The following is an 11,389-nucleotide window of genomic DNA, read 5'->3' as shown; positions in this document are numbered from 1 at the left end:
AAAGTCGTAACAAACGGATGTAGAATTCTTAAAAGTGATTTTTTTTAGTAAAGTGATTTTTTTTAAACTATAACAAACGTGGTCTTAATACGTAACAAACAAACCCTTGTATACACTACCAAAAAAAAAAAAAAACCCTTGTATTGCGACACTTTGGCACAACTGTTGCAAGATGATTTTTTTGGCTTTTTACGACAGTTCATGCGACATTTTGGTCACATGTCACAATGTTATTTTCTAGAAAGCGGAACTCACTTGATTTTAGCGGCAAATGAAATTTGAGTGAAAATTTTGACTCCTTCTTCTCACTCAAAACTCTTTATTATAAAACATAAAAAATAATAATCATCTTTCGTCTTCTCACTTTCTCCATCGACCTCACACCGGAGAAGGTGACATTCACCATCCTTTCTCCTTCATCACAAATCATTCACAATAACCATGGCAAATCCTTCATCATCCATCATCACCGCAAACCACCATCCATAACCATGGCTAATCCTTCAGAAAAGCCCCAAATCACTTCTTAGTTGGAAAAACCCTAAATCACCTCTCACGTAGAAAAAACCCCAAATTTAAAAAATTCACCGTTTCTTAAAAAACTACATACCGTAGAAGTTTGATTTCTCTATTTCGTTAGTTTATTTTTGGTTGATTGTGTCATTGCTGATTCTTGAAGGTTATAATCAAAGCTCTCACACTTCAATTTTATCTTGTTAATTTCAATTTTGTTTCAACAATTTTTATTAGTTCATGAATCCAATGGTTTTACTTCACTGTTCTTGAATTCTCAAAGCCAAATCGCTGCTCTCTAGCAAAACACCAAATTACAAAGGGTTGTTTTTTTTTCTATGGGCTGTTTTATACTTTTTTTTTGTACTTGTTTGGATCTTAGGTTTGAGGTTATGTCTCTATTTTTTTCTAGGTTTTTCTTGTTTTTAAGAAAAAATTGATTTTTTCGATGTTGCTGATATGTGGAACAACAGGGTCTTTTTGATTTTGTTTGGTGGGGTTGAGATTTGTTTATGAAAAAAAAATTTAAAAAAATTTGGGTTGGTTCACTGGTTTCTTTAGTTGATAGCATCTTTTACGAAGAAGAAGTAAGAGCCATGAAACTATGTCGTGGCTGACATCTTCTCCCCACTTTAAATCAAAACTTTTAAATAATCTTATATCATACGTGCAATGGACTTTATTTCATGTTCTTGGTATGTCTTACATCAAAAGATTAGCATGACAAATCTTGGCATGATGATTGTTGGATTTTGTATATATATGAGGTTATAGATTTTTGAACAAGTAAGTGATTTATGCACAAAGCCTAAACACACTTGTATCGTATCCATTGTGCACAAAGCCTAACTGTTTTTCTTGTTTTTTTGTTATCCTAGTATGCTTTGCTATTTGCATCGTTTTGACTTGTTTATCTTCAATGCTTGCAGTGTTTTTGGAGGCTCGACCTTGTGAAAAAGATGACACCATTTGAGTATGCACGACTCAAAAGAATTCAAGATAATAATAAAAGGATTAGCACTCTCAATCTGCCAATTCTCGCCCAATCCCTTGTTGAATCTTCTTCTGCCACTAAAAAATCTTCATCGGTATGATTTATTGATCCTGAAACTTTAGAACCTTTTTTTATTGATTTCTTGCTCTAAACCTGTTTTATCACATTGGTGTTTAAAGGATAGTGTATATGATATTTTTCTTAACTAATTATGTCACTTATATTTGGTGTTTAAAGGATAGTTTATGCGTTAGCTAGAAATGTATGATATTGTTTAACTGTGTTATAGACATCCATTACAAATTCATTCTCAACCACTTCTCAAAACAAAGAACCTAAATTTAACATTGAAGTGGGCTGTTTGCATTCTTATCTGCTGCATGTATAGGAGGATTAAAACATTCTGTCTTTTCAAGATTCAAATTTTCTTTTCTTATATACGATTTTCAAAAAGTTTAGTCATACCGACTCGTACAAGACTAAACTAAAGTTATGGAAAATAGCACTATGTTTGTGAGTAGTTTATTCATAATGGTTTCAAATAGTTTGAGAATTATCTATATATTCATTACGTTTTGTTGATGTCAGACTGTGATTATGCACATGAAATTGTGATCTTAATTTTACTTTTGATTCCTATAGTTATTTTTTCTTTTTTGGACCAATCAAATACCTCCGTATTTATGATTGTGATCTTATTTAGTTTGTGAAGGGTCGTTCAAGGTTTGTACAACCTGGAGCTCTTAAGGCAGCCAACAAGAAGCGCCTCCGTTCGCATGATTTACCACAAGCCCCTCCACCACCTACACATGTGACACCACCACCTGCAAAGCAAAGAAGATGAAGGCACAAAGAAAGACAGTGGAAATGATGCCCTGAGAAAAGGAAAGTTCAGCTTGTGAGAGTGAAGGGATGTTGGACACAGGAAAGATGTATCAGGTTTGGTTCTTTTACATCTTCATCTGTCATTTTTGGGTTTTTGTTTTGGTTAAGTACTATTCCATGAATAATGTGAGAGAAACATAAATTAGTATCACGCCAGGATTTGATAACTATATACAAAATCGTCTTCATTTTGTGTTTGCGTCAACATGATTAATTTTGTGTTAACATGATTAATGAGAACTGATGCTATGACTAGTACTAATGTTCCTGGAAATGGTTAAGGAGAACGATGCTATACTTTCAAAGCACAATTATCATATTTGTTTCCAATCCACATCCATGCCTACTTTCACTGCCACTAATTTTTCTTATCTGAGATTATGTTTTTGACATCCTTTCTGCTCTAATATATGTTTATCTTAACAATGTAAGTTGGATCGGCTGAGAGCGGAGGGAATGAGGCTGAGTTGTTTGCGGTATGCTGTTTTTCGTATAACTTCTTTCACGGGCTGTGCTGTTTTTTTATGCAGAATTCTGCAGGTTTTTTCTTTCTTTATGAACTTGACAAAATTTGATTGATCTCTATTGCTTATTGATGACAGTAGAGGAAGGGTTTCCTCTCATCCACCTTCAACTTCACCTTCCATCCCCATTGATGTGTATCATCAGAAGAAGCTAAAATTGAGGCACTAACATTACAACTTCAAGAAAATAATATTGAATAAGAAAAAATGAAGAACAAAAGGGATGAAAAGGATATGACCAAGAAAGAATGAAGCGAAATATGGAAGAATGGGATCGAATGTTTAAGTGTCATGCTACAAAGTAGTGTTTTAGAACCTCATCCCATGAAAGTATAAGTGAGACTGATAATGCTAACAAGGAGATGGGTGAAGATGATGAGTGCTCTTTGCATTAATTTTTCTTCTTCCGCATTTTGGTTAGCTCTATTTTATTGTGGTCAAGAACAAATTTATGTTTGTGTTATTTTCACATTTTGGCGAATATATGTTATTATTGTGGTCTTGAACAAACTTATGTTAGTCACTAAGTGTAGAAATTACTCTTTTTTTTTGTACTAAATAAAAATGTGTAAATTGAATATTATTCAATTCTATGATAATTTTTAATTTTCTATGTTATTTTAAATTGAATTGATTTAAGTATTCAGTAAAATAATGGGAAAAAAGGGTACAAACAAATTTTGAGACGGAAATTGTTTGTGTCTACTATGTGTGTGTTTTTGGTATAAGTAAATTCGACAAACTATCTTTCGAGAAATTAGTTGACATGGAATGACATTTTTCTGACGATCAAAATAGACCCATATGACTAACAAAATCAAATATATTTTACTCGACTATTGATTATGACATTTCAACTAAGAATGAAGCATGAATTGAAAATTTGAATATCTGGGATAAGTCACTTTGACAAACTATCACTTTAAAAACCTAATCAACATGAAAAAATGTTCCTCCGATGAGCAAAACATTCCCAGCTGACTAAAATATCAAATAAAATCATTCCGATTGTTGAATATGATGTGACCTAATTTAACTAAGAATTGAAATTCCGATGATCTAAATCTGCCATGTAAGTAAATCCGACAAACTATCAACATAATTAAAATTTCGGTATAAAATTTTAATTTCACATGTATATTTAGAAACATTTAATCATAATATTTTTTTTTGGTTACAATATTTAATCATAATATAATGTATAAATCAATTGATTTTTTTTTTTTTGAGTAAAAATCAATTGAACTTTTATTACTTTAATTATGCTTTAAATGGTCTCAATTTACATTACGGTTTAGAATTAAATATGAAATAAAATCATAACGATCAATTAAAATGCTTGGTACAGTTGGTGTAAATCGGATGTTGACGATAAAGGTCGCTTGTTCTTCTTGTGTTGTGTGACAAAGATGATGTCTTATTAATTTTTTTGTATGTCTTATTAATTTTTTTGTTTTTTGAACTTCATCTTCAACCTCCAGACGGGTCGAACACAACCCGGTTGAAACCCAGGTGACCCGGAAGAGAAAAACCATAACTTTAAGCCATTTTAACACCAAAAACTCAATTTTAACCTAAAATCAAGAACCAAATACCATTTCTTTGTGATTTCAAGCAATTTTCTGCATCTTTAAACACTCAAAACTGAAATTTTTATTAGTTATGGATAAAAAAAAACCCCTGAATTTAAAAATGGTTCTGGAAATATGAAATTGATTTAAATTGAATACAGCATATGGCACTTGAAGGTGTGGGAATGCAATTTCGTGTGAAAGGATAAAGAAAAAGGAGAGAGGATAAAGAAGAAGAAAGAAAACAGTGGTGAGCAGAAAATCGATACATTAACGTAATTTTCATTCAGCATGAGTTCATTATAATTATATACCAAACGTAACTATATATGAGCAGAAAATTCGTATGGCCTGGTGGTAAAATAATATATATTACTGAGCTCCTCGTAGCCTTAGCCTCTTGAGAGAACCTGGTTCGATACTTGGTGTGGGAGAAGCCTTGAGAGAACCTGGTTCGATACTTGGTGTGGGTTGGATGAAAATTGACTTTTCTTCTTTTTAATCAGTGCTGTTTTTTTTTCTTTTTTCAAGCAGGTTCAAGCAGATAAAGATAAAAAATAAAATCTGCCGTAAAAGTAAAAACGAGAATCGAACTCGCGACCCTCAAACCGTTCAACGAAAAATATACCACTGCGACGCATGCAACTTATTGACTGTATTTTCCGTGATTCATATTTATATAAACAAGCTGATAGAAAATAAAAATAAGTCATCGCTAATCATCTTCAACCTCCAGCCGGGTCACACAGACCCGGTTCAGACCCTCGTAAACCCGACTGATTTTAGACCATTTCGACGTCGAAAATAATGATTTTATTCAAAAAATTATACCAATCATAGTCTTCTCATCCTCCTCTTCATTTCCTTCTTCAGATCTGGGCACCACATGGGTTGTGCAATTCAAACCCATCATGATTTAAGATGAAGGATGAAATAATAAACAACCACTTTTCTGGGGTTTGATAATAAGACAATCAAGAAACCGTCAAACTCTAAAATACTCAGATCTGCTTTAGCAATTGTGATTTTTTTGGATTCTGGATTTTCCAAGTGTTAATTTTGACTTGTGTTGTTTAGGTTGAATATGAAGATGAAAATGAACAAGATTGATGAAGATGATGAACAATCAGATTTTGTTTTTGAACTTAATTAGATTAATGTTAAACGTGTTTGGTTTTTTTAGAGTGATTGGTTAATTAGATTTCTTATTAAATAATTTAAGTGGGATGAGAAATTCTTTCAAAAAAAAAAAAGTGAGATGAGAAATAATTTGGTACAGATGGTCTATCATATTATTGTAAGACATAGATCTATCACCATCTAAAATTTCCCATCCATCATGGTCCATGGTGGAACATATGGCCTAATGGTCCATGGAAGAAGCCGTCTCACTTTTAGGGCAACATTTTCTCCCCTCTTAATTTATGACAATAAGGATGGAAAAAGGAGTAAAACAACATGAGTATGAAATAGATAGTTATTTCAAAAGTTGCCTCTAAATGGTTGTGTTGCCTCTAAATGGTTGTATAAGTATCGTTTTTCATAAATTTTATATAGAATGATAATAAATGGTAGTGTCACACACTCTTTTTCCAATTTTATCGTTCACTTAAACTTGTTTTCTTTCACCATTTTATCTTTTCCTACCAATCAAGTAACTTAACTTTTAAATAAATAATAAAATCAAATAAAATTTTATAACTGTTATTATTTTTATCTATAAAAACAAAAAAAAATACATTAATGCTTGTCTTGACAGTAATAAAAAATAGTGAAGAAGTGTAAAATAAAATATTTTATTAAAATAGGGAAGCAAGAGATCAAGTGGGGGTACGAAAACAAAAAATCTCAAAATCACTGGGTCCATTTAATTAAAATGAACCAAACCCAAAAATTAAATTGGTAGGTCGGTTAATATGATTGATATTTGGGGACTGCTATGGTGAAGTTACTTTTATGACTTTTTAGAAAAAGTCACTTATGTGGGCTAATAAAAGAGTGTCATGTGGATATCTTTTTAAATCGGTTAATTGGTAAAGCGATTTTAAAAAGTTTTTGTCTTTTTTGGAAAAAAGATATTTTTATTTTCTTTTTTATTTTTATTTTCATTTTCATCCCTTAGGATTGTATTACTGGCTCTGATACCAGGTTGGGGGCAGAATCGCCAGCGGAATTTTCTCGAACTTGTTTTAACATTTGCTCGATTTTAATTAAACCTTGAAATGGTTCTAAGAGCACTTTAACTCTTTCTTGTTGTATACTAGTAAGATTTTCTAAATCTTCTATTTCCTCTAGTAAATTATTAATATAATCTATATGATACAGTACTAGGTCTTGAGCATGAAAAAGAATTTGTCTTAACATAATTCTTTTATTATGAAATCCTATTTCAAAAACTATGTTTTCAAGTTTTTCTTTAAAAAGTTTTAACTCTGTTTTAAGACTTAGTCCGGGCATTATTGATTAGACACGGAGTTATTGGTGGAATTTTCTTCGACCTTTTTCAAAAGGTTTTCTAAGTGAATTAATTTTTGAGCAGGTCATAGTAAGGTTTCAGCTCTTTCTCTTTATTGGGTAGAAATATTTTCTGTTTCTTCCAATTCTCTTAACATTTCTTCCACATATGAAATATGTAGAATTATTAAGTCACGGATTCCCCAAAGCGTATTTTTCATTTCTATTCTTAAATTTTTTTTTTTCTATTTTATCAACTAAATTTTTTAGCTTTATTTTGAATAAACTTAATTCGTTTTTTATTGTTATTCCAAGCATTATTGCTTTTTATTAATGTTTGAAACTTCTGATTTTAATTCTGAAATAGCTTTTTTAAGCTCTTCTTTTTTTCATTTCCAAATGAAGATCTGGGGGCTAAAAACTTTGTCAAGGAATTTTGCCTTGGCTTTAGACTATTACTCCGTAATAAAGGAGTTTTGTCAATAGACATAATTGACTTTGATTTTTGGTGATTCTAATTTTAAGAATGATGCAAATAGTTCATCTATCTGTATCTTTTCTTTTCCACTAAACTCTATACTATGATGAGAGTTACTTAGGGCATAATTCATCCTATAACATATAGTCAAAGGATGATTTCCTGATCTCATAAGATCTTGATCTTTGAGTCTATAATGAATTATTATGGATCTATTTAGATCAATATCTTTTAGACTCAAACCTATTTGTAAATTTATGTCGAATTTTAGTTTCCCATATTTTAAATTTCCTTCACCTTTTGTTATTAGTGATTTATTTTTATTCATTCTAGCATCTTCTATTAGAAGTTCTAGTTCTGAATCTATTCCTGTCATAAAAGTACATTTTATCATTATTTGGATAGTTGATATATGAATATATCCTATCTTTTTCCTTTTTTCTATTGATAGATGTTTTAATCTTTCATCTATTTGTTCCTTATCTATCATGGTTATAACAACATATCCATCTGTTGATTCCATTAGTACGGGTACTTCTCCTACCATCATTCCATATTTTAGAACGTTTTCTCTGGATAGTTTTTCTTTTATTAAAGAAAAAATATTCTTTTGTTTTTCAATGAAATTTTCTTCAGGTTTTAAGGTAAAATCTACCTTTTCTATATGATCTATTAATACATCGGCTATGAATCCAGATGCATTTTCTTTTATTGTGCTAAATTCCATTTTAATTTGACAATTTTACTATTATGGTAAAATCAGTAATTAAATTGACTATATAATACTGGATAGTATTTTTTATAAGAAATCATACTTAAATTCATACCTGATTTTTTGGCTATGACTTGAAAGCTTTTGATTCTTTGGTTAACCGAAAGGTTTGTTGATGTATCTGATTTTAGCTCAAAGCTTTTTAATGTGTCTGATCTCTCGATCTGTTTTGGGTATAACCTGAGGTTATATTTTTAAGTAATACGTGATCCCTCCAGAGCAGAAGCTCAAGGATCAAAACCCTCCAGAGCAGAAGCTCAAGGTCCAACTAGTTAGAAACTCGGAAGAGTTTAAGAGAACAATTTCACACAGGAAAAACTTAGTTCATTCACTCTTATTTTACAATGAGCTGGAAGCTCTTATTTATAGGCGGAAAAGACTTACAAGTGGTTCACATGTCCTTTTCCAAGCCAGCTAAAAAGAAAGACAATTAAAACACGCAAAGAAAAAGCAAACGCATTATCACATAAGGTGATAAGATTCTTATCCCTAAGTGGTTCCCATCTGACTCAGATGATAAGGTTCCACTATACATTTTTTCTATTTACATGACACGTTTCAAGCTTTTTCGTCAGCTTTGTCTTCATGTGCCGACACCTTTGATGAAGCACACCATTTACACATATGCCCCTTGTATTTTTGGAAATACAAACAGCATTCTTTCTGTACTTCCTCAGGAATTCTGTACAAACCTTGTTCAAATCCTGAGAAGAGATCTTCAAAGTGCAGAACTTGCTTCAAATGTTCATCTGTCACTTTTTTCTTGGAATCACAGACCATGAGGCATAAGTCTGTTCAATATAAAACCTTAAAATTGGTAATGGACGAACCATACCTAATAAGGCTATCATAAAAGCGTTTCATTTGATGAATGAATGAATGGACAGACCATCCAATGCTTTCTAGATCTGCTGGTAAATAGGTCTTGTTAGAAATACCTATTTTTATAATTGTTCTTGGCCCTGTTGCCATGATATTGTTTGCTAAATCTTACCATGGGTATGTTTGTTCAAATTGGAGGAATATTTCTCTCCCTTTTTCAAAAAGATCATTGAATCTCTTGGCTATATCTCCAATTTCTTTTGGAAGAAGGCTAAGTTCTTGAAACCTTCGTCCTACTTCTTCTTCTAGATAGACTGTTTTTAATAGTCCCATATCATAGAAGTCTTTTAAGAGTTCTTTCGAAATACTTGGTACGGTAATCGCTTTTGCACTTAACTTGGTATTTACCGGATAGAAGTATTCTTGGGCGAATTCTTCTTTGTAATTAGTTAGCCACATCCATTTTCCGATAAAATCGTCAAATGTTTTTTCTTTATTTTTTAATTTTTCAAGTTTGAGTATTGTGTCTACAGAGACTTTCTGCTTGACCTCCATTGTTGATGGTTGACCCATGTCAATTGAAGTCGTAATTTCTTTGTATGCTGAGTTGGATGCAGCTTTTGCCTTTTCCATAGTTGGATATGCCTTATGACGAACATGTTTCCATCAATATGGAGCTTTGCAATTGCCCAGTTACTGTAAATCCCTTTCATAGGACCATCAAAAATAACATAGACATTTTTTCCCAGTTGCTCATCGATGGGATCGACGACAGCGTTTGATTCTGCAAAGTCGTTTTTTGACCCTTCTGCTTCTTCAGCTATATCACCCTAAGATTTTTTGCTGTCTGAGGTTGTTAGATTTGGTTTAGTCGTTGGGCTCCAACCATTAGGTTCAATTGACTCAATGGGAATTTTTGATTCTTCTGGAGCTGTGTACTTTACATAGTAGTTGTATTTTCCAGAATCTTGTCCTAGCAAATCCCAATTTTCATCATTTTTAGGAACTTCAGCTGGTTCTCCTGCTGTTGTTTTCATGATTTTCAGAAATTCGTCAATCATTTTTATCATCTCCCCCTCTCTGAAGAGAGTACTTGAAGCTTCTGACGATAGATTTCTATCTGCTCATCTTTTTGCTTTAGATTGTTTTGAAGCACCTTCAAAGCTTGCTCCATTCTCTTGTGAGTGTATCTGCAAAACAATTGTTTTCTGATTTTATTAGTTGAATATAAGGATAGAATTGTTGGATGCGCATCTGCCATCGAACAAGCCTTCCTTGTTTATGATCAACTTTTAAATTGTAGCGCCAAAATCCGCTAACATAAGTTAAATCAGTTCTTAATAAAAATCTTGATGGAATTAAATCCATTCTCCATTTTTCTAAAACTTTTAAACAAGAAAGTGTTTCTTTCTCGTTGATATGATATCTTGTTTCATCATCCTTAAAAGAACCTGAAACATACTTGCACAAGACAAGTTCATTATCCTTAATTCGGATGTTATTGCTTGAATAATCAAGTCTTGTATCAGTCGAAACTGATTTTATATCTGATCTCCCATTAGGGATATCTGATTTTAACTGTGGGGTTGCGCCCACAATGGTATAGGATTGTTGTGGGGTTTCATCCTCAACATATCCACTGAGATTTAATCCCAGTTTTTGTTTACCATTAGGTAGAGCTCTCATACCTCCAGCCCAAGTAAACTAATCTGCATCAACATTTACAACCAAAAAATCATTTTCTGTTGGGTTGTATAATTGTGGTAAAACTTTTAGTTTTTCTTTTAAAGATTTTACAGCCACAATATCTTTTTGTGTCCAAGACCATGGCACTTTTTCAGATATCTTCTTCTGTAAAATTTTCCTATCATTTGCTAAATCTTGGAGAAATCCTTCATTAGCAATGTAATTTAAACATCCCAAAAATCTTTGGATTTGTTTTCTATCCACTAACTGATCAGGAAAAAGTAAAAAAATTTCTTGAACATGTGGTGATAAATCGAGCTTTCCTCCTTCTCTTAAAATAAGACCAAGGAATTCGATTTCTTGTTTCAAAAGTGTTGACTTTTTTCTGGATAGAAGAATACCTCTATCTTTTATCCTATTTAAAACAGTTATAACATCTTTGGCATGTTGTTCTTTACTTCCTTTAGTAAAAATTAAGATGTCATCGATATATACAAAACAAATATGGTCAAGACCTTTAAGAGTATTGTCCATAAATCACCTTTAAGAGTATTGTCCATAAATCTTTGATATATTGATGGTTCTTGTTTTAAACCAAATGGTAAAACATTCCATTCAAAATGTCCTTCTGGACAACTAAAAGATGTTAAGGGTTTTGTTTCTTCAGATAACCTTAACTGCCAATATCCA

At 31.9% G+C, this 11,389-nt stretch overlaps 1 long non-coding RNA gene across 3 annotated transcripts; it reads left to right on the top strand.

The window, feature by feature from the left end:
- The first annotated feature begins 269 nt into the window (after positions 1 to 269).
- LOC146921823 (uncharacterized) lies at positions 270 to 3,515 on the top strand. Of its 3 annotated transcripts, XR_015012243.1 has the most exons (5): positions 270 to 679; positions 1,443 to 1,601; positions 2,211 to 2,446; positions 2,825 to 2,868; positions 2,995 to 3,515. It is a non-coding gene; the product is annotated as an uncharacterized LOC146921823 (long non-coding RNA). The 3 variants fall into 3 exon arrangements; XR_015012245.1 differs by lacking the exon at positions 2,825 to 2,868; XR_015012244.1 differs by lacking the exon at positions 2,825 to 2,868 and having other exon boundaries at positions 2,923 to 3,515.
- Positions 3,516 to 11,389: the final 7,874 nt, after the last annotated feature.

The sequence above is a fragment of the Medicago sativa genome, chromosome 5 (assembly GCF_051527215.1).
Source record: "Medicago sativa cultivar Bolivia chromosome 5, Bolivia_mono, whole genome shotgun sequence".
In the NCBI taxonomy this organism is placed as follows: domain Eukaryota; kingdom Viridiplantae; phylum Streptophyta; class Magnoliopsida; order Fabales; family Fabaceae; genus Medicago; species Medicago sativa.
This window is presented reverse-complemented; position numbering and strand designations above follow the sequence as displayed.